Genomic DNA, 22,421 nt, shown 5'->3' on the forward strand with positions numbered 1-22,421 from the left:
ACCGCAGACCGTGGGGAAATCCCTAAAGAAAGGTAAATTTATTTTAGAAGAACAAGGATTTCCTGAGATGACGTTTAAAGATGCCAATGTAATTTTTAGGTTGAGAGGCTAACAATTTATTTCAGAAGGCAATGTGCTGATACATAAAGTCTAAAATAGAATACAAAAGAAAATGCTAAGATTGTCTAGAACATGTAGGGTGATTCAGAACGTCATACGTACATTTACTACAAATAGAAGTATGAAACATAAGTCATGAGATGTGTTTTCTACCAAACAATAGCAAAATAGTAATGGAACAAATATTAATTTTATCTAGCTCTTTCTAACAAGAGCAGAACCTACTACAGACACAAGAAGGCTAAAACATGAAAGGTAATTATGTCTAGCACAACAGGTCAAGGCCTGCAGGAATACTGCAAGTAAATGCTTGCTTCACGTGTTTATCATTCAAGAACAAAACCATTTAGGGAAATAAGTTGACATAGTATGTGGTGGCAAAGGCTGAAAAAAATACTATTTCATACTTGGAAATTGTGATCATAAATGATGGCATGAGTTAGAAGTTATATATGACATACAGATTTTTACAGAGGCCCAAATGCCTAATATTTTCAGGGAACATAATGGAAATGGAAAAAAAGAGAGGGGGGGTGAGGAAGAAGGCAGAAGAGATGTAGCAGATGTTATTTTTTTCCGAAAATGGCTACAATAGTGTTTCTCGTCCCTTCAGTTCTTTGCTACTCCTCCCATTGAGAGATGAGGCCTATCATTCTGTTTCAGTCTGTGGGGCATGTGTCTATGCTAGAAGTGCTTAACTCTGTGCAGGCCCATGTCTACAGTGGAAATGCGTTAATATGGGTGGGCCAGTGACTGTGGTCAAAGGAATGTCATGTGGCCTCTGAGAGTAGATCACCAAAAAAAAAAAAAAAAAAAAAAAATGGTATGGTTTCCACATGGTCCTCTCAGCACAATCTGCCGTGGGACTCAGAGCCTCCATAGCAGGTGGTTGAGGCCACCATGCTGTGAGGAAGCCCAGGCCAAATGAAGACACCACATTTAGATTATCTAAAGAGCTCCAGCTGAGGTTCCTGATACCAGCCAGCATTAACTATCAGGCATGTGAATAAAGATATTTCCAGATGATTTCCACTAGGCTTAAATTCCTTCCAGCTGAGGCCTCATCATGGTGCAGATACAGCTGTCCCCACCATTTGTTTTCTCAATCACTGATCCATAGGATTCATGATGATTATAAAATGGCTATCTTTAGCCACTAATTTTTGGGGTAAATTTGCTATGCATTCATACATAACAAAAACAAGAGAAAATAGAAAGTAACTTTTATTGTTAAAAGTATTGAGCTTGTACATTCTTGTACTCTGGTCCTTGTCAACCTATACCTAGGAGTGGTATTGCTAGATCATGGGATCTAAGTATCTCGAATTTGACTAAGTCTTGCCAAGCTCCCACCAGCAATGTATAACAGTTACCACCAATACTTAGATTTTTCCTTATAGTAAATGTTATCAACCTGATGAATATGAGAAAATATCTCAATACTACTATAATTTGTACAACGATGTTTAATGCAGTGTGTTTTAATACAGTAAAATCTACATGTCCTTGGGGGAAACAGATTATATGCTGTTTATTCATAAAATGGAATACCACATAGCAGTTAAGATGATTGAACTAGATTTACACATATCAATATGATTGATCTCAACAATATAATGTTGGAAAAGAGCAAATTGCAAGAGAATACATAATGTGATAATGTTTATATTCATTTAAGAATGTGAACAACATTTCTGTAGTTCAATCATTCAAAAAATCTATAGAGTTCCCCCCAGGTGTTAGGCTCTGTTCTAGGCATGGGGGACACAACAGTGAAAAGTAAACATAAACATAGATCTCAGCCTTCCAGAATATGCATCGTTGATAGACATCATGCATACATCATGCATACATCATACATCATGCATGTATATGTATATGAGAGAAAAAAAATGTGCACAGTGATGTTATCAGCTTCAGAACAGTGGTTCCATCTGAGAAGGGAGGAATAAAGATGGAATAGACAGAGGCTGGTAAGTTAGAGCATAGCTTTATTTGTTTCATTGGGGTGCCTGGTTGGCTCAGTCCGTGGAGCATGTGACTTCTGATGTCAGGGTCTTGAGTTGAAGCCCCATGTTGGGTGTGAGGCCTACCTAGTGAAAAACAAAAATTGAAACAAATATGGCAAAATGCTCACACCTGTAAAATTTTGGTACCAGTTTGATATTATCTTTTGTGCTCTTCTGTTTGAAATGTTACGTGATTTAACATACGAATTTAAATCTGTTTATAGGGCATAATGAAGTTTAATATGTATCAGGATAGCTAGGTATTGAACTGAAAGAAAGCAGTATGAAATATTAGAAAGAGTTTAAATAGGCTTTGGCTCCAGGTAAACCTGAATAAAAATTCTGTTTTCTCCACTTCCTAGTGTCATTTGGTGAAATACTTGACCTTCTGGAAGCTCAGTTTCCTAATCTCAAGATAGTTGTAATAAAACTTAAACTTACCTCTTAAGTTGTTTGAATCAGGGAAAAAATTGACAAGTGGCCAACATTTGTTGAATTGTTAAGTGCCAGGCACTGTTCTACATGCTTTAAATAAATTAGCTCTGTGATTTCCAAACTTTGTACCAGTGGATCGTTGTAGCAAACTGCCTGGGGCTCTGAGGAATTTCAAATGCTTAAGAGAGATGTTGGGGTACTTGATATGTGTTGGATACTGTGGTAACTTCTAGTTCAAACTATTTTGCAGATTCAAACTTGGATCACGTATATGTCTTGCAATAATGTTTTATCTTTGCACTACCATTTAAAAAATGTAATATGGTCTATGTTTTCCAGTGGCTATTGCTGTAAGTTGCTAGGACACAAATACTTGTTGGTTGTTTGGACGTAGTTACATAAGAAGTAGAACTATTCACTATGTCATTTGGCCTGGGGACACAGCAAAAAGAATTATGAAGACATACATAGACCTCTTACAGAGGTCTGGGAACAGAGAAGGTTTGGGCCTCTCTAAATTAGCTTATTTAATCTTGATATCAACCAAACGACATAAGTCCTATTATCTCCATTTCACAGAAACTAATACCCAAAGAGGTTTACTACTTTGCCCACACAGCTGAAAAGAGTATTTTGCAGGATTTGAACCGAGTCAGAGTGACTTCAAATCTCATACCGGAAGCCAGTGCACTCTACTGTTTCTACGTAACTATGTAAATAGCATGACGGTGTCAAATACACTGTTCTGAGAAGAAATGTTCTGAGAAGAAATGAAATTTTGATCGGAACATTAGAAGTATGTATTTCAAGCTGGAGCTGGAAGGGACTTGGTAGATTTTCATATAAGGAGAAAACTAAAGCCCTGATGAGTCTTCAAGACAAACACACCTAGTCACTGGGAGAGTTAGAACAAGAACCTCTGTCTCCTTGTTCCCGGTGGTGGTGTACCTGTGTAAAAGTGACGATGTTTCGTCCAGGAGTGGCCATCAAAAATAGGATATGCTTGGGGTGCCTGGGTGCTTCAGTCGGTTAAGTGTCCGACTTCGGCTCAGGTCGTGTTTGAGCCCTGCGTTGGGCTGTGTGCTGACAGCTCGCAGCTGCGAGCCTGGAACCTGCTTTGGATTCTCTTTCTGTCCCTCCCCTGCTCAAGCTTTCCCTCCCACCCCCACCCCGCCCTCTCAAATATAAATAAACACTAAAAAAATTAAAAAAAAAAAAAAAAGGATATGCTTATAATGCCACAAGAAGACACAGAAAAATAAACACCCAAATTTGGAGAATAGTGGCATGGCGGGTACCTTTGTAGCCAGTAAGAATCAACTGATAAAAGTCAGGTGTTTTTCTATTGAACTCAGGGGATTTACAATGTTTATTTCAAGCATTTACTAGAGCAAGTGTTCCCACTGGACAGTCATGTAACTCTCACTACAGAGCTCTAATTTGAGCTCTGTGCTTCCACAATCTGTGAAATACTTCCTTCCTTTGTGGTCCACAGCAGACGATGTAATACTCATTTGTTTTCTTGTTGTCTGGTTTCCTCAGCAGCTGAGGGCTATCAAAGGCAGGGACCATGTCTTTTGCCCCAGTCAGTATTTCCAGTGTCAGTCAAGCGTAGTGCCTAGTATATAGTAGGTACTTAAAAGATGTTTGCTGAGTGAATTTATAAGATATATACGTTGGTAGAAAGCTATATATGAGCTATGATGCCATTTCTTTAATCAACCCCAACACAAATTTTCTCCAGTCAGAAACACCTGGTTTGGATTGCCTGTACGTAAGAAATAAATGTTTATTATTTATTTATGTATTTATTTATTTATTATTATTATTTTTTTGTTTTACATTTATTTATTTTTTGAGAGACATAGAGAGACAGAGCACAAGTTGGGGAGGGGCACAGAGAGAAGGAGACACAGAATCCAAACCAGGCTCCAGGCTCCAAGCTGTCAGCACAGAGACTGACGCGGGACTCGAACTCACAAACTGTGAGATCATGACCTGAGCCAAAGTCAGACGCTTAACTGACTGAGCCACCCAGGCACCCCAAGAAATAAATGTTTATTATGTCAAACTACTAAGATTATGGGTTTTTTCTGAAACATGGGATCCTGTTATCCTAATACATCTGTTCATTAGCCTAAAGTAGCCTTCTATTTTCTCCAAACCAAAATTTTATCAAGAGCCAGGCCTCTCCTTGTATATTTCAGCTCACTTGTAACCACTATGCAGATTCCCTCTCCTTTGGCAACATGGTGACATACACACGTTTTCTTAGTGTGATCTCACTATCATCCTCCTCATGTCTTTGCATGTCTTTGCCTTTATTCGTCCTATTCATGTTGCTTGGAATGCGTGTCCATTTTCTTTTTACCTATCTGAATCTTTCTTGTCTTCCTTACCTAGTTTTGGCTGGTCTATTGTGTTATATACCTTTTCTGTAGACTCCATTGACACTCTTCCTTTGAACCTTTCTAGCACGGCAACTCTGGACTGCACGCTTTGGCTCATGACTAGGCTGTCTTGCCTTCTCCTCTTATGTGTTTGTTAGTCTATTCTCCTCAGATTCCAAGCTGAGTACAGGGATCATTCATAGCAGCATCACCAGATCTAATAGGGTCCTAAACAAATGGTAGTCATTCAGTATTTCACGATTCATTTGCTCCATTGCCCCCACCTTCACATACTGCTTAATTTCATTTTGTTCAACAGACTCCAAATCTGATCAGATTGTAGTATCTCATGAAGCATTAAGCAGAAGTTGGTGATACTAAAGAGGAAGGGAGGAATCATTTACTGGGTACTAGGATTTAGACCATGCGTCAAAATGCAGGAAGAAAAGGAATTTGAGTGGGTGGAAGTTCAGTCTTAGTTCATTGTCAAGTGTGGGAAGGTCAATAGTTTTAAGGAACTAAAAGAGCCAAAACATCAGAGCAAAAGGAGCTGAAGTTTGCATTGAATTGAATTAAATTGTTTGTGTCCCACTGATGCCCATTTGAATACTTCTAGGCCTTATTTTTGGTTTTTTGTTTTATCCAGTTTCAGCATTAGAGGAGGAATATATATAGTAGTGCCTGCTTGCATGGTAGATCTTTCCACATGCATGCTATAGTTGCAATCCTGGCATGAATGCAATATGTGCAGTGACAATGAAGGTTGGGTCTCCCTGGGATTATGAGACATGTATGGGTTTGGGTATGGTTGCAGTATGATAGTGACATTCTGTTGATTTTGTTTCTTAACATCCTGGAATCTACCACCCGGATGCAATTTTATGTGGCTCTTTAGTTCTTGACTTTTTGCAGTGTACAAGGCCTCTGATGACATAGGAACTAAATAAGGCATAAATTCTAGAAAACTTTTTGACCATTGTCTATGGAATGTCTAAGGAACAATTTTATCTGAATACATCTTTCTAGGTAAAGAGAGTTAAACAAATGTCCTTTATTTTCCATAGAATGAATCTAAATTGTCTTGAAAGAATCAGCATTTAGGATGTCTTGGAAAAGTGTGAATGGTGATATTTGTTGTGTTGTATTTTTGGAGATAGCATTCAATTTGTGCTGTGAGAAGAGATCATCGGATTAAGGACATAGTATGGAAAATAAACAAAACCAGATATTAAATTGCAAATCTGTTAAAACACTCTGTTTTCAACTTTTTTTTTTCTTGCTTTGTTCCTCTATTGGGTAAAAGAGATGTTTCTCTTCATGGTCAACCTCTTGCTTCACCATAGGCTTAAACTTCACCTTCTGCCCCTCACCCAAGGTGATATATGTCAATCTATGTGGGGGGCTGTGCTAGTCTTCCCCAAAGAGGGGGAATTATGTCTATTTGCTAGAAACAAACTGAATTATTAAATTCATTCTTGGAGAACTAATGCTTTTAATTTTCTGGGATAGGTCTCATAATTTGATATTAAATATCTCTGATAATATTAATAATTTCATCCAATCAATAGAACCAAAGAAATATGGAGAGAGCAATTTGTCCATTTGTTTGTCTTCAGGTATACTTAAGCCACACAGTTGTTTCACTTTGTTGTGTAAAAGTTTAGGCCATTTTCACTTGCACCGTTCTCAAGGGCAGTGCAACAACACGTATACCTTGGAACAAAAATCAAGTCATCTAAATGTGTGCTGTAGAGGCTGCTTTTGGGCAACAGGCTTGAGCAATGGAAACTTGAGCAAGGCAAAAGTGACCAGCAAGCTGAATACAAACAGGTGCATGAAGTGACCTACCTTGAAATGACCATAGACCCAAACTAACCAGTGGCCTACTTACAATCAGGTACAGTTACCAAAAAAGGGAAAATTCCGTTTATCTCCATACTCCCTCACTCCACCCTGTAACTAGAGCCCCTCACTACTGCCTTGTGGCAGACAGTCTCTCCTTTGCTGTCCTGCCTGATTCTCCCTTGCAGCATATTCAATAAACTTCTATATCTCCTTTGTTCTGCATTGGGTGAATTCTTTCACTACCCATGCTGCCAGCTTCCCCCTGATTGGAATGGCACCACAGGTGCAAATCTCAGAGGAATGGGAAAATGTCAGAACCATGAATGAAGATGATGGCTAGAAAGGAATGATAAAATTGATCTCTTCCTGCTATGTTGTTGGCCAGCAAGGCATTTCTTGGAGGACTGCACCTCAGAAAAAACAGATTTATGTGAGTAAAGAATACAGATAGATATCTTGAAACTGCTTGATTATTGCAATTATACTAAAGATTTTTGTTAGATCTTCAGAGGAATATAGATTATTGGGGGAAAAAAACTGTTGGAGGGGTTTTATTTGGTTTTTTTTTTTTTAACGTTTATTCATTTTTCAGAGAGAGAGAGCGTGAGCAGGGAAGAGACAGACAGAGAGGGGGATAGAGGATCCAAAGTGGGCTCTGCACTGACAGCAGTGAGCCCGATGAAGGGCTCGAACTCATGAACTATGAGATCATGACCTGAACTGAAGTCAGATGCTCCAACGACTGAGCCACCCAGGTGCCCTTGGATGCATTTCATTTAAATAATAGTTACATGTATGAAGAATATTGACATCACAAAGCACCTTCAGTAAAATGGCTATTGATAATTTTTGTTGTCACTTCCCAACCACCGTAGCTGAGGCACAGGAGTGCAAGAACTTCTGTCTCCAGGGGTCCCAAACAGACCAGGTTTGGCCACTCACCACTAAGAAAATACAAAGGCAGGAAAACCAGCTGGTGGTGAAACCAGAAAGGAATTTATATCAGTGGGGCCAACAAGGGTAAGACAGAGGACTAACTTCTCGCAGACTGTCTCCAAAGTGCCAAAATACCTCGCGGTTTATATAAGGAAAATGTGTCACAAAAGTCGGTGGGTATAGGCAGGTAAGCAGCAAATGTCAAAATGATCATTGTCGTGGGGTCAGTCACGGGGGTCTTGCTGGTTCAGGGCAGTCCTTACACTTAATGGTGTAGTTTTGGTTCCCATCAGGAGATGCTTTATCCATAGGGTCTTTTGCCTGAGTTAAGAGATGAGCTGGAAAGAAGAACTTCATCTATTAGATGGTATAGACTGAGGTCAAACTGGTGGTAGTCGAAGTCCTCTTTCACCACCTCTAAATATTTCAGTTATTTTGTAACTTTATTGTGAAGTTTTTAATGATTGATTTAAAAAATGGGAGTCTTTCCCCAGGTTGGTTCCCTACATCAAGCTCCATCAAGATGTGTTTAAGCTTCTGGAATGTGCCTACACTATGAATCTTTGAACAACAGCTAAGAGAAACTGAGCGTCCTTTACATATTTTGCCTTGAAGTAAAAGATGGTTTCAAGGTGTCTAGCCTGGGAAGAATGATGGTAAAAGTGACAAAAAACAGTTACGCAGAAACAAACTAATGAGAGGAAAAATAGCTACTTCACTTTGTGGACCATGGAGGTGATAGGACTACAGATGTTTAAGAGCAGCCAGGAGAATATATTCAAACACCTTAAACATTAGGGATGGAGATGCCAAATTCACAGGCATCTGTGTGCTGTTGAAGGTTTGTGGTAGGTAAGTTTACTATGTGATCTTTGTCTTCCCTTCTCTAACCACTACCCAGCTCTGCCCAATCAATTTCATCTTTTGAGATTTTTTTTTTTCTTTCTAATAAGCTACATGACACTTTTTATGGCTATATGTCATGTGAAGGGTGGGGTCATGGGGAGACAGAAAGTTTTCCACTACTCTGTGAATCAGAAGAAAAGAAAAGAAAAGAGACGGGAAGGAAGAGAAGAGAGGAGAAGAGAAGAGAAGAGAAGAGAAGAGAAGAGAAGAGAAGAGAAGAGAAGAAAGAGAAAGAAAAGAAAAAGGAAAAGAACAGGGAAAAAAGGATGCCTGCTGAGGTGTATGAATTACAAAGCCTTGATCAATTGTTGTGTAAACAGAATCATTTTGGTAACAGGAGCCAAGTCTCCTTGTTAAACTGTGCCTGATGTTTGACACCCTCTGTTGCTACTGTTTTATCACAGCTTGTTCAACATTCAGAATTCCTTTATGAGCTCTGTGAGAAGCCACTAAAAGCATTCTTTGATGATACAGTCACCTCTGGGAAACACATCTGAGCTTTAACCAAGAAATGTATGTGGGAGAACATTTCTGGTATCTTGTTTAATAGGCAAGACTATCATGTCCTCCTTTCAAATACACTTTAAATGACATCGAGTAGATTTAGAGAGATTTATAACAAAATGGGATTGGGCTGACAATAGACTTCCTTCACCCATCCTTTTATGGAGATCTTTATGTAGTAAAATGTCCAATTATGGGCTCAGCCCAATCATTTTTTGGAACATGACCCTATATTTCAGAGTACCTCATCATTTAAAAAGTATCTCTGTTTCAATCCTTCCTGATACAAATGTAATTCACTCCGGTGCTCAAGGGTTATAGTAAGTGTAGTTACACGCTGCTTTGTGCTTGCCTCCCAAAGCTTCCAGCAGAAACCAGTCAAGAGAGATTTCTTTAGTCTTCACAGTAGGCAGATAAGTTTGAATGAAATGTATGAACATCTTTCCACAAATGGATATCTGTACTGGATTTGTTAATCTCTGAGTAGGTATGTGTGATGAAAACGGTATGTCATTGTGGAATTTTCTGAGTGGAGGGCTATCAGTTTGTACAAACAAGGAGTGTGCTCTCCTTTGGGGAGTTAATACCTTGTTGCATTGCCATTTATACAGCTTTGATTATGGCATCTTCCTTTTCAAAGTGGCAGGAGTCACTTCTTGCCTAAAGGAACTGTGGTCAGTTCGACAATAAAGCAGTTCCTAATTCATTTGTCTTTTATTTCTTTTACTCGTAATGTATACTACAAACTGTCCTCTCTCCAAAAATTTCAACATCTCAAGTTCAACGCCTCCTTTGCTTAAATCCGTAATTCCTTAGTGAGTTCCTAAACTTGCCACTGAACTACAAAGGTATATATCACAACTAGAATACGAGCAAGTAGGTCTCAAATTAAAAGCTGATGGCAATTTACTTTAGGAGACTGTGTTAAAATAAGGATTGTGGACTATGCCTTCAAGTCTTCATGTTTGATTTTGTGTTGAGGCTAGCATGATATATGTACACGGATGGTAATCCAAATGAGAGATGGGTTCTCTAATCCAAACTTTTATCTCTATGACACTCAAATACGCCACAGACATTTGGTAACAGTGGTTACTTTTTTGTGTCCACTTGGCTGGGCTAAGGGATGTTCAGAGAACAGGTAAAATATTATTTCTGGGTGTGTCTGTGTGTGTTGTCTGGAAGAGATTAGCATTTGAATTGGTAGACTGAATAAAGACCCACCCTCACCAATGTGGGTGGGCATCATCCAGTCCATGGAGGGCCTGACTAGAACAAAAAGGTGTTGGGTTAATTTCCTCTCTGCTTAAGTTGGGACATCATCTTCTCCTGCCCTCAGATTTTAGTGCTCCAATTTCTTTGGCCTTCAGGTTTGCTTTGGAATTTATACCACTGGCTCCTCCGGTTCTCAGGCCTTTGGGTTTGGATTGGATCTACACCACTAGTTGTCCTAGACTTCCAGCATGCTGGCAGCATATCATGGGACTACTCAACCTTCATAAGTGTGAGCCAATCCCTCATAATAGATCTCTTTCTGTATTCTACATATCCTATTGGCTCTATTTCTCTGGAGAATCCCAATTCAAGGACTTACTAAGACAACACTTTAAGATCCTATAGCCATAGGAAGCTCCCTTAAGAACATTAAACTATTGGCCATTTAATTTTTATATCCAGTTAAACACATATTAGTATAATAGGTCAAATGGAGACCTGTGTAGAATATTGGAAGACACAGCTTCTCCCTTTGAATTTAAGACTCCAGTTTGGCTCAAAAGCTGAGTAGGAAAAACTCTTTTTAGTATGTCTCCTGGAAGTTTTCTGTGTACTCTTGTTTCCACTTGGGTAAAATGCTCAATGCTTAATACTTAATGATTAATACACTGCTTCATGTAGAGCAGCTAAGAAAGGGCTCTCAATAACATGGTGAATCACCATGTTGTACACTTGAAATTAATATAACATTATATATAAACTATACTTCAATAAAAAAGGAGGGCTGTCAGTACACAATGTGTATTGTGGTAGGAGGAATTATGTCCCTCTCCCCTCGAAGATGCCGATTTCCTAATCCCTGGAACTTTTGATTCTGTTGCTTTACATGGTTTAAGGGATTTTACAGAGGTGTTTAATTTGAAGGATCCTGAAACAATGAGAGTAATCTGGGTTTCCCAGGTGGAACCAATCTAATCACTTGTGTCTTTCAAAGCAGAGAAATTTTCCTGGCTCCAGGCAGAGGGAGATGTGCCCACAGAAGGACAATCAGAGAGATGCAGGTTGAGGATCCCACCTGATGTTCCTGGCTTTCCTGGCTTTCCTGGCTTTGAAGATAAAAAGAGGTCAACAGCTGAGAAATGTGGACAGACTAGAGAAGCTGGAAATGGAACAGAGTATTGGTGAGTTGAAATTGGTTTAATAATTTCCTAATGTTAATGTGTACAGCTCATGGGCTACTTGTTTAGAATTCATATCGGCAGACCTAACCTCAGGCATTCTGATGCATTTTATCTAGTGTGGGATTATATCTAATGCCTGATTCATTATATCTAGTCAGAAAGTTAACTTCATTTGGACAACCATTAATCAAGATGAGCTCAAAAATCCATCGTAGCCTGATTTTATTAAAGGTAATTTGCCATAATGAGAAAGAATGAAATCATGACATTTGCAACAACGTGGATGGAACTGGAAGGTATTATGCTGAGTGAAATAAGTCAGTCGGAGAAAGACAGATACCATATGTTTTCGCTCATATGTGCATCTTGAGAAACTTAACAGAAGACCTTGAGGGAAGGGAAGGGGAAAAAAAATAGTTACAGAGAGGGAGGAAGACAAACTATAAGAGATTCTTAAATACAGAGAACAATCTGAGGGTTGATGGGGGATTGGGGGAGAGAGGAAAAGGGGTGATGGGCATAGAGGAGGCCACTTGTTGGGATGAACACTGGGTGTTGCATGCGAGCGATGAACCATGGGAATCTACCCCCAAAACCAAGAGCACACTTTACACATTGTATGTTAGCCAATTTGACAATAAATTATATTTTAAAAAAAGTAAATTACCATATTTACCTCATAATTTAGTCCTTTTTTTCCATATTTATATTACAGAATCAGACATACCCGCATAGGTACTTTTGACTGCATTTTAGTCAGCTTGTGCTTACTTCAGCAGCACATGTACTAAAATTAGAACAACACGGAGATTAGCATGGTCCCTGCGCAAGGGTGAGATGCAAATTTGTGACGTTAGTCATCTAGATGGCCTCTTTCTAGAAAATTTGGAAATTTTTAACCTCAAGTTTTGAAAACTTCACCAGGGGAACTTGACCAGAAGGATCAGGAATGTCCTCCTCTGGAACATTTACTATGCATGTTTATTTGTTTAATGCGTGTCTGCCAGGCTTGTCTGTAAATTCCATCAAGGCAGAAATCAGTAGCTCCACCAAATGGCAACAGGCCCGACCCCATTAATCAAGAAGCACTTTGTTTTCAGGTACTACCATTTTGAGGTAATGGTAGGAGAGGTGCAGGGCAGGGATAGATTGAAGACATATTCAGGAAATAAAATGAGCAGATCTAACATTCTGCTGAAGGATTGCAGAAAAATATTCTCGAGCTTCAAGCTTAAGTTGTTGGATGGGCATATCCCCAGTCAAGGAAGAAATGCATTTGGTGGGAGATTAGTTTGGGAGATCATATGTTTTGGGATGTCTGTGGGAGCTAATCATCCATGAGTAAGTGCAGATACATGGGAATCTGCACTTCTCTGACGGGGCAGATGCCCCCAAAGATGCCTGTGCTCTCATTCTCAGAGATGTTGTTTTCCATGACAAAGAGACTTTGCACATGTGTTTGAAGTTAGGAATCTTAAAATGGTGAGTGTACCCTGCATTACCTAGGTGGGTCCAATCCAATCACAGGCGTTCTTTAAAGCAGATCTTCCCCAGCTGCAGAGAATCCCGGAGGGCAGCGTGGAAAACCCTCAGCCTACTGTTTGTTGCTGGTTTTGACGCAGAAAGGCAGCCTTGAGCCACGAATGCAGCATGCTAGCCTTCAAGACGCTAGAAAGGTAAGGAAATGCTTTGTCACAGAGTCTCTAGAAAGAACTCGGGTTTGCCAACACCTTGTTTGTAGCCCAGTGAACTCTGAAACTGATTTTGGACTTGTGACCTTTCAAACTGTAAGAGAGTAAACTTATGTTGCTCTAAGCTTACACCCATTTGTGTTAATTTTTAACAACAACACTATAAAATGAATAAAGCCACTATCCTGTTTCCCCAAACAAAACAAGTAAGTTTATGAAACTTGATAACGTAATTCTCTGGGGCCACATTCTCTAAAGCCAAGAAAAGGAGCAAATTCTCCCCCTCAATTCCCTTTCATTTTGAGAGACATTTGCTTAGTTGTTGATCTCTGAACTGGGTTTTCACGGACAAATTCTTATGATGCTGCTGAGGAAGCTGGCAGGTGAGGCATGCTGTGACATCCAACAGACAACACAGGGCTGACTCTCTACCAATCACAGGGTCAAAGCCAGATTTTGAAAGAGAAAATTTCACACTCTGCCCCAGTTCTCATTCTCAGTATCTGTCAGTTTGGATTTGCTCCATCACTAGTGAAACTCATGCTTTCCTGAGAAGCGGTGGCTGAGCTGTGTTTAGGGAGGGAAGCGTGGGTATCTGAGCATGGCTACACTTAGAAGCAACAACATAAATTGGACACCTGTCTTCCATAATCTCTGATCCTTCTTGTTGAATGTTACAATGCAGTCTCAGGAGAATCCATTGATCGTCTGGCTGAGACAGTGGTGGTCAGTTTTCTCTGCTGTAGGATTACTCTTTTTTGGAACTTTTTTTTTTTTTTTTTTTTACATATTCTTGTCTTTGGAAGAAACCGACGATGTGCAACCCAAGCATGAGGAGTGGAGGGTTAGGTTCTCCCTCCTTGAATATGGAAAATATGCATAAGTTATTTGGAATTCTGTGCATATTTGTCTAGTCTCCACTTTTTTGAGTAAAGTCTTTATAGCGGTATGGACTTGTGACTCCTATATTCTGATTTATAATGCACTACAACTTTATTTTGTTGATAACTTCTTCTGCCTTCAGTCACTGGGAGTTCTTTACGTTTGTTGCTGTGTCCTGTTGACCTACTCATATTACTATGGGGTTTTTTTGTTTGTTTTGTTTTTCTTTGTTTTTGAGTGCCACCTTAATTTCTGGCAATACAAGATTTCAAGATTCATCATGTATTTTTCCTGCCCAGTCCTGGAATCAGCTTTTTTTTTTTTTTTTTTTTTTTTTTTTTTTTTTATATCCCCCAGGAATCCGTGGTTATTTTTATTGGTGAATGGTACTATAAACCAAGATCTGAGTATTAAGTGAGCTCATTGCTACCAGGAAGTTACTGCGTTTAGGTCCCCTTAGGTGGCAGAGTAAGGAAATATATATATATATATATATGCATGCATACTCTAGCCTGTGTATATATGCATACCTATAAATATCTTTATATGTGACAGTATTCACTGATACTAAGCTGAAAGTGAGTTCATGTGGAGGTCTCCAACTCTAATCCATTACCACATGGATTATTCTAGTCTCTCCCCCTTGCTTTTCTGTAGCCACCTACTCCAACTGTGAGAAAACTTGCTCCCACCATCCGTTTTCATTTATTTAGTTGTTTGATCCCAAGAGAGATGTGTTTCAAGTGTTAACACATATCCCCAGGAGATGCAACTTTGTTAACTGGAATACAGTTCTTATGTGTAGTTCCAATTAACTTTAGAGATCTTATTTCCTACATTACTTAGGTTAGCAACTTTTCCTCCACCCTCTTTAATGACATTGTTTCAGATATTTGTAACTCTGTTAGATTCTTTGTCCCATTCTGTGTTTGGTCTTGAGATCCCATAACTTCTTAAAGGATATATTTTTAAGTGCATATATAAAGGTTCATTTTTGTGCTGTAAGGTTCAGCAGGTTTTAATAAGTGCACAGTACCATATATCCACCCTTGGATTTTTCTATAGAATAGTTTAATGATACTAAAAGCTTCTGTGCTCCACCAATTTAACATCTCTCTAACCTCTAGCCACCTGTCCATTCATTATCTTCACAGTTTTACCTTTTCTGGAATGTCTTATAAATGGCATCATACAGTTTGTAGCTTTTGCAAACTGCTTTTTTTCATTTATTACAATGCATTTCAGATTCATGTGTCTGCACGATTTGATAGCTCATGACTTTTTATCACTAAATAGTATTCTATTGAATGGATACACAACTTTTTTTCCCCTCCATTCACCTGTTGAAGGGCATTTTTGCCACTTCCCCTTTTTTTACATTTATGAATAAAGTGGCTGGCTATAATGATTCACATGCAAGTGTTTGTGTGGACTTGAGTTTTCAACTAAAGAAGGTAAATGTTCAAGTCCTTGCCCGTTTTTTATCAGATTATTTTTCTTTTGAGTCATAGGAGTGCCTTATATATATTGGAAATTCACTCCTTATCATATTGATGGTTTTCAAATATTTTTTCCCATTCTGTAGGTGGCCTTTTCATGCCAGTGATTATTTCCTTTCTTGCAAGAACTATTTTAGTTGGTACTCACACATGTCTATTTTTGCTTCTGTTGTCTGCCCTTTTACTGTTCCATTTACCAAAAAACCCATTGCTGAGACTAATGTCAAGAAGCTTTTCTCTTAGGTTCTAAGAGTTCTGCAGTTTCAGGTCTTATGTTGAAATCTTTAATCCATTTGAGTTGACTTTTGCATATGTGTAAGGTAGGGCATAATTGCATTTCTTTTCTTCCTTTCTTTCTTCCTCTCTCCATCCCTCCCTTCCCTTGTTTTTTTGTACACATGGATAGCCCGTTTTCCCAGCACCATTTGTTGAAGAGACTGTCCGTTCCCCATTCTGTGTCCTTGGCATCCTTGTCTAGGATGAGTTGACTGTATGGGGTAGGGTTATTTGTGGGCTCTGATTTTATTTCTTTGTCTATATATCTGTATTTATGCCAGTACCATGCTATTTGAATGACTGTAGCTGTAGTGTATACACGTTGTACTGTATGTTTTAAAATTAAGAAGTATGATGCCTCCAGCTTTGTTATTTAAGACGAGTTTCACCATTGGTGGGCTTCTATAGTTCCATACAAATTTGAAATTTTTTTTTTCTATTTCTATAAAAAATTTTGATGGGTATAGTATCAAATCTATAGATCACTTTAAATAGTATGAACATTTTAACAATATTAAGTCTTCAAATTTATAAACACAGGATGTCTTTCCATGTATTTGTGTGTCTTCTTATTTCTGTCATCAATGTTTTCTAGATTTTAACATATAAATCTTACACCTTCTTGGTTAAATTTAATCCTAAGTATTGTATTCTTTCTGATGCTGTTGTCAATAGAATTGTTTCTTTTATTTTCTTTTCAGATATTTTGTTGTTAGTGTATAGAAATGCACCTGGTTTTTATATGTCTATTTATATTTCCTGCAACTTCACTGAATTTGTTGATTAGCTCTAACGGTTTTTGGTGGAGTCTTACGGTATTCTACTTACAGGATCATGTTACCTGCCAACAGGTAATTTTATCTGACTTTTTTTCTGATTTGGTTACCTTTTATTTCTTCCCTGATAGCTCTGGCTAGGACTTCCAGTACTAGGTTGGATAGAAGTGGTGAGTGGACACTTTGTCTCGTTCCTGATTTTAGAGGAAAAAATTTCAACACTGCACCATTGAGTATGATGTTAGCTATGGGCTTGGTATATGTGGCCTATTTTATGTTGAGTAATGTTCTTTCCATTCCTTGATGCTTGAGGTTTTTTTTTTTTTTTTTTTTTTATCATGAAACACTGTTGAATTTGTGAAATGTTTTTCTACATCTGTTGATATGATCATGTTATTTTTATCCTTCGTTATGTTAGTGTAATATGTCACACTGATTTGCATAGGTTGAAATATCCTTGCATCCCAAGGATAAATATCACTTGGTCATGGTGTATGATCCTTTTAATGTGCTCTTGAATTTGGTTTGCTAGTATTTGGTGAGGATTTTTACACAATCATAAAATGATTTGGGCAGTTTTTCTCCTCAATGTTTTGCAAAGAGTTTGACAAAGATTCATATTCATCAACAGAATGAACAGGCGATATGTGAAATGGGAGAAAATATTTACAAACCATACATCTGATAAAGTGTTGGTTTCCAAGATAAGTAAGGGACTCTTTTTTTTTTTTTTTTTCATTAAGGATATTTTATTTAGGGAATAACATATGTAAATAAAGTTTTAATATCATAATAAAGTTCAGAGGCATGAATTACAGGCTAATCCTGCAGGAAACCTCCCTGTGTCTACATTAGATTTATTTTTATTTTTTATTTTTGTAATATGAAATTTATTGTCAAATTGGTTTCCATACAACATCCAGTGCTCATCCCAACAGGTGCCTTCCTCAATGCCCATCACCTACCCTCTCCTTCCTCCCACCCCCCATCAACCCTCAGTTTATTCTGTTCTTAAGAGTCTCTTATGGTTTGGCTCTCTCCCTCTCTAACTTCTTTTTAGTACAAAAAAAATCTGATTTAAAAAAAATGGGCAAGAAACTTAAATAGTCATTTACATAATGTATTTGAAAACTTATGTACACATAGACACCTGTACATGAATTATTATAGCAGCTTTATTCATAATTGGCCCAAACAGGAAACAACAAAGATGTTCTCCAGTAGGTGAATGGCCAAGTAAAGGTGTCGAACATCATTAATTATTGGGAAGTTCAAATCGAAATTACAATGCAGTATCACTTCACATCTGTTAGAGTTATTATCTAAAAAACAAATGATAACAAAGGTTGAGCTTGTAGAGGAATTGGAATCCTTGTATACTATCGTTGGGCACACAAAATGCTACAGCAGCTATGGAAAGAGCATCGAGATTCCTCAAAACATTAAAAATAGAAATACTATATAATTCAGTAATCTTACTTCTGAGTGTTGGCCCAACTGAATCAAAATAAGAATCTTGAAGAGATATCTTCACTCCTATGTTCATTTCACTACTAACAACAGTAGCTATGACATGGAAACAACCTGTATCCATGGACAGATGGATGGTAAAGATAGTATGATATTTAAATATAATGCAGTATTCTTCAGCCTTCAAAAATAAGGAAATCCTGCCATCTGTGAAGCATGGATGAACCTGGAGGACATAGCACTAAGCGAAGTAAGCCAGTCACAGAAGGACAAATACTGTGTGATTCAGCTGCAGGTACCCAGAGTAGTCAGAATCATAGGAGTTTAATCAGTAGCGTTTGCCAGGGCCTCGGCATGGGGCAAATATTATTCGCTTGTTATAAAGTTTGAGTTACACTAGGTGAATATGTTCTAGGTGTCTGCTGTACAACATAGTGCCTATAGTTAATAATAAGGTATATGCACTTCATAGTTTAAGGAGGTAAATATCTATTAAATATTACAACACACATGAAAACCTCAAAGGAACACAAGGAAATCCTGGAAGGTGTCCAATATATCTCTTATCTTGATGGTGGTGGTGGTATCATGGATGTTTGCATATGTCCAAACTCATCAAATTATATATAATATGTGCAGTTTTTAAAATCAGCCATGCCTCAATAAGGCTGTATAAAAAAGAAAAATAAGAGTAGTTCATGGGTACAACTTATAGGAAAAAGTAAGTTAGGTAAATACCTAAAGAGCATGATTCTACAATTCTAATACATTTCTTCTTTATTGTCTGTAATTTCTGGTTCTCCTCAGCATGGGCCCATTTATTTATTCTCTCACCCTTATTTATTTCTCTCCACATTAAAAAGACACTCAAAACTTTCACTCAACATGAAAAACAGGTATTCTTATTCCAATTCATTAGAAAAGAAGGCTAATTATAAACTTTATTAAAAAGAATATAAGGTTTTCAAACTGTGTTAAGGAACATGTTATCAACAGAGTGTCTAAGGATTTATCAACATGTCTTTTTTTTTTCTTTTCATCACTCTGGTTTCCTTACCCACCCTCCTTTCATGTATCTATTTTATAGCAAGATTCATAGCATCATATACATCAGAAAGGAAGTAGAAATCTGTACTAGAGTATACCTACCAATATTTAAGTTGATCAGAAAATAGTAGGAATGCAAACATCCCTAAATGGCATCTGATGATGAGGTGATGGGAATTAAAAAAAGAAAGAAAGAAAGAAAAATAAATTGCTAGGCAAAATTTACACTCAAGATCTACACACCGGAGATGCAGAATACTTGATACACCGTTAGTACTTAATTTCAGCAGAAGAGAGATGATTTCCCCTAAGACCAAGGACTAAAAGAACATGAAATGTTTCACATGTGAGGTGAACAAATACTGAGTATAAACTGTAAGAAGACATTTTTTTTTATCTGGAGGATTTTACAATTCTTAATACAAGGTAAGCTATCACTAACATAAATATAAAGAGTTTGAGGAATTCAGAAGGAGAAGGAATGTGTCTAATTAGGAAAACCTTGTTAGGCTTTAAGGAGGAGGGAGCACTTGACAGATAAGAATTTGACAAATGGGAACAGAATGGGCAAACCTAGCGGTGGAAAAAGATCGTGAATATTTAAGAAACATGAAATAATCCTGCATAGCTTTTGGGTAGGCAACAGTGAACAATAAGTTAGAAATTGAACAAGGCTTATATTTTTGGAAATCCCTAAAAGTCCTACAAAATTGTATTTAATTCACTTGACAATAAGATGCCACTGAAGATGTTCAGGACCATTACTTTGCAAAAATAATTAAGGCAAATTAGATGAAATAACAAAAATGAGAATGAAGAGGTCATTGGTGTTTTCCCTCTAAGTCTGGATTTCAGACACGAGCGTGCAAGACAATAGTGTGGAGAGTAAACTAAAAAGCCAGTGACTGGTCCCAGCCCCTGAGACAATGATCCAGGTACCTTAACAAGCAGTTGAGGCAGTTCTGTGCATATTAAAGTCTGAGTGTCTAAGTGACAGATGAGAACCTGACCTTGAATATGGCAGAAGAAATGGCTCCTAGGGTACAGATCAGACAGATATGGCACCCTAGCTGCACAATCTGAATTTTTATAGATGAGTCATTTTCAAATCTGAGGCTCACTTAACCAAAGCATCAAAAACAATGGATGTTTAAGCTCTGCATCACTAATTCTCAGAACTACATTCTGAAGGTGACCGTAAAACTGAGCACTGCCTTAACACACACGGTTTGTGGTTGGATCTAGCAAGTTGAGACTTATCAGACTAATAGAATCGTGTCATCACTACTTCTCCAATTTCTTCAAAGCATGGTTGGGGTGCTGAGAGAGATTATGGAAAACAGGGAGATGAGATTGAGTTCTTCCAGGTCAGAGATACTAACTCCTTCATCTGTCAAAGCAGGGTCAATGTTAGTGGAATGAAGTAAGAAATGAATGAATGAAGTGAAATGAATGAAGAGGAACCTGGCCGATTTTTAATGAAGGTTTACAGGACAGTAGTTCAAATAGTTGCAGGAAAAATACTATCAGTATTGGCCCAGTGACAAAGATTTTTCAAGATGATAAAACATTGTTTCAAGAAGTTTCTGTGGCTTTCTACCCCACCTAGGAACACACGTAAGCCGAAAGCTGAAATCTATTAGTCTTTCTCGTGGGGCCTTTACGTCCTATTCCCAGAAATCCTTCTGCTGGAATTCTGTACACAGTAACAGTCGCTGGTAGAGAGGTTTCTCAGATGAGGACATTCCTGATAGAATATCTGTTTGAGCGTCTCTCGGGCAATATGAATTTCTGGTACCAGATTCTCCTCCTTATCCTTAGAAAATTCAGCAAAGAATCACATAAAGCACAGAAGAGAGCCCCAAAGAAAAATTGGTCTTACACAGCAGACTTGACTTGCTCTAAAGAAATGCAGTTGTGAATAAACTGTTTGAATAGTATTTATAAATACTTAATAGAAAAAGGTCTCAAGTGATGATAATAGTATGTCTGCTTGAACAAGGTGTGAAATTCTGGAAAGCAACTATTTTCTAGGCCGTCTATTGGAGCATAATTATTTAAAATTAACATTAAAAATAAAACCAAAATTATTATAATTAATCATGGAATATTTTCAGAGCAGTGAGAGCAGTGGGAATTCCTTCAGTTTAATAGCTACTGAAGTCATCCCTTCTGCAGAAAGGACAAAAGGCCAGGAATAAAGAACATGACTTTAAATTGATATCCATATGTTATTTATTATTATAGGTTATAGTGTTATTTATAATATGTTTGGTTCTTGAGCTCTGACTCTTGAGCTTTGTCACTTAGAAGAAAAATATATTCCCTACAAGTTTGACTAAGTGATGTTTCATCTTCTAAAATATTATGTATGGTACAGTGTTTTTTATTTTTTTTGCTTAATTTTTTTTAATATTTTATTTATTTTTGAGAGAGAGACAGAGCCTGAGCTGGGGAGGGGCCAAGAGAGGGAGATACAGAATCTGAAGCAGGCTCCAGGCTCTGAGCTGTCAGCACAGAGCCCAATGTGGGGCTTGAACTCAGAAGTTGTGAGATCATAAACTGAGTTGAAGTCGGACGCTCGACCTACTGAGCCACCAAGTGCCTCTGTACAGTACAATGTTTTAAGTTGAAAACTTCAGATAGGAATCCGAAGTTTTTTGATTTATTGACAAAGTTGTATGATTACTTTTTTTTTTCGCTGCAAAATATTAACATTACTCTTAGATGACTTGAAATCGATCTTATTTCTTTCATTTGGCTTTTTCTAGGATTATAAGAGTGACAATACTCTGCTCCAGAAGAGATTTGCCTTCTCTCATAGAACAGAGGTTCTTCTAGCCACACTGTATCTTAACATACATTTCATCCCACATAGTAAGCTGCTATTTAATGGAAACAATGAGCCCATTGATGCAGACAAAGTAGCTATTGTCTGAGGGCCCGTGAGTCATTCTCAAGTCATAGAAAGTATAGTTATTAACTTCAGTCATAATCATAGGCATTTAGAAATCTTAGTAACTAACTCCAGTATATAGAAATCTGTAACTGATCCTAAACTTAGACCTAAATTTCACATTGACTGGCATGGTCAAATTTACCTTGCAGAATAAGGAAATAGCAGACTAGGAACCATGTACTTGATGGCCTTCTTTATGAAATTAGCATCATATACAATTTTTATAACATTCAGTAGTCATTATTAATTCCATTAAAGATTAATTTTAGATGCAAAAGTA

The 22,421-nt window shown here is 37.8% G+C and overlaps 1 non-coding gene across 1 annotated transcript; it reads left to right on the forward strand.

Moving 5' to 3' along the window:
• Positions 1-12,304: 12,304 nt before the first annotated feature.
• On the forward strand, positions 12,305-12,408 carry LOC122214658. The gene has a single exon (XR_006200039.1). It is a non-coding gene; the product is annotated as a U6 spliceosomal RNA (small nuclear RNA).
• The last annotated feature ends 10,013 nt before the right edge of the window (positions 12,409-22,421 follow it).

This window comes from Panthera leo, chromosome A2 (genome assembly GCF_018350215.1).
Source record: "Panthera leo isolate Ple1 chromosome A2, P.leo_Ple1_pat1.1, whole genome shotgun sequence".
NCBI lineage: Eukaryota > Metazoa > Chordata > Mammalia > Carnivora > Felidae > Panthera > Panthera leo.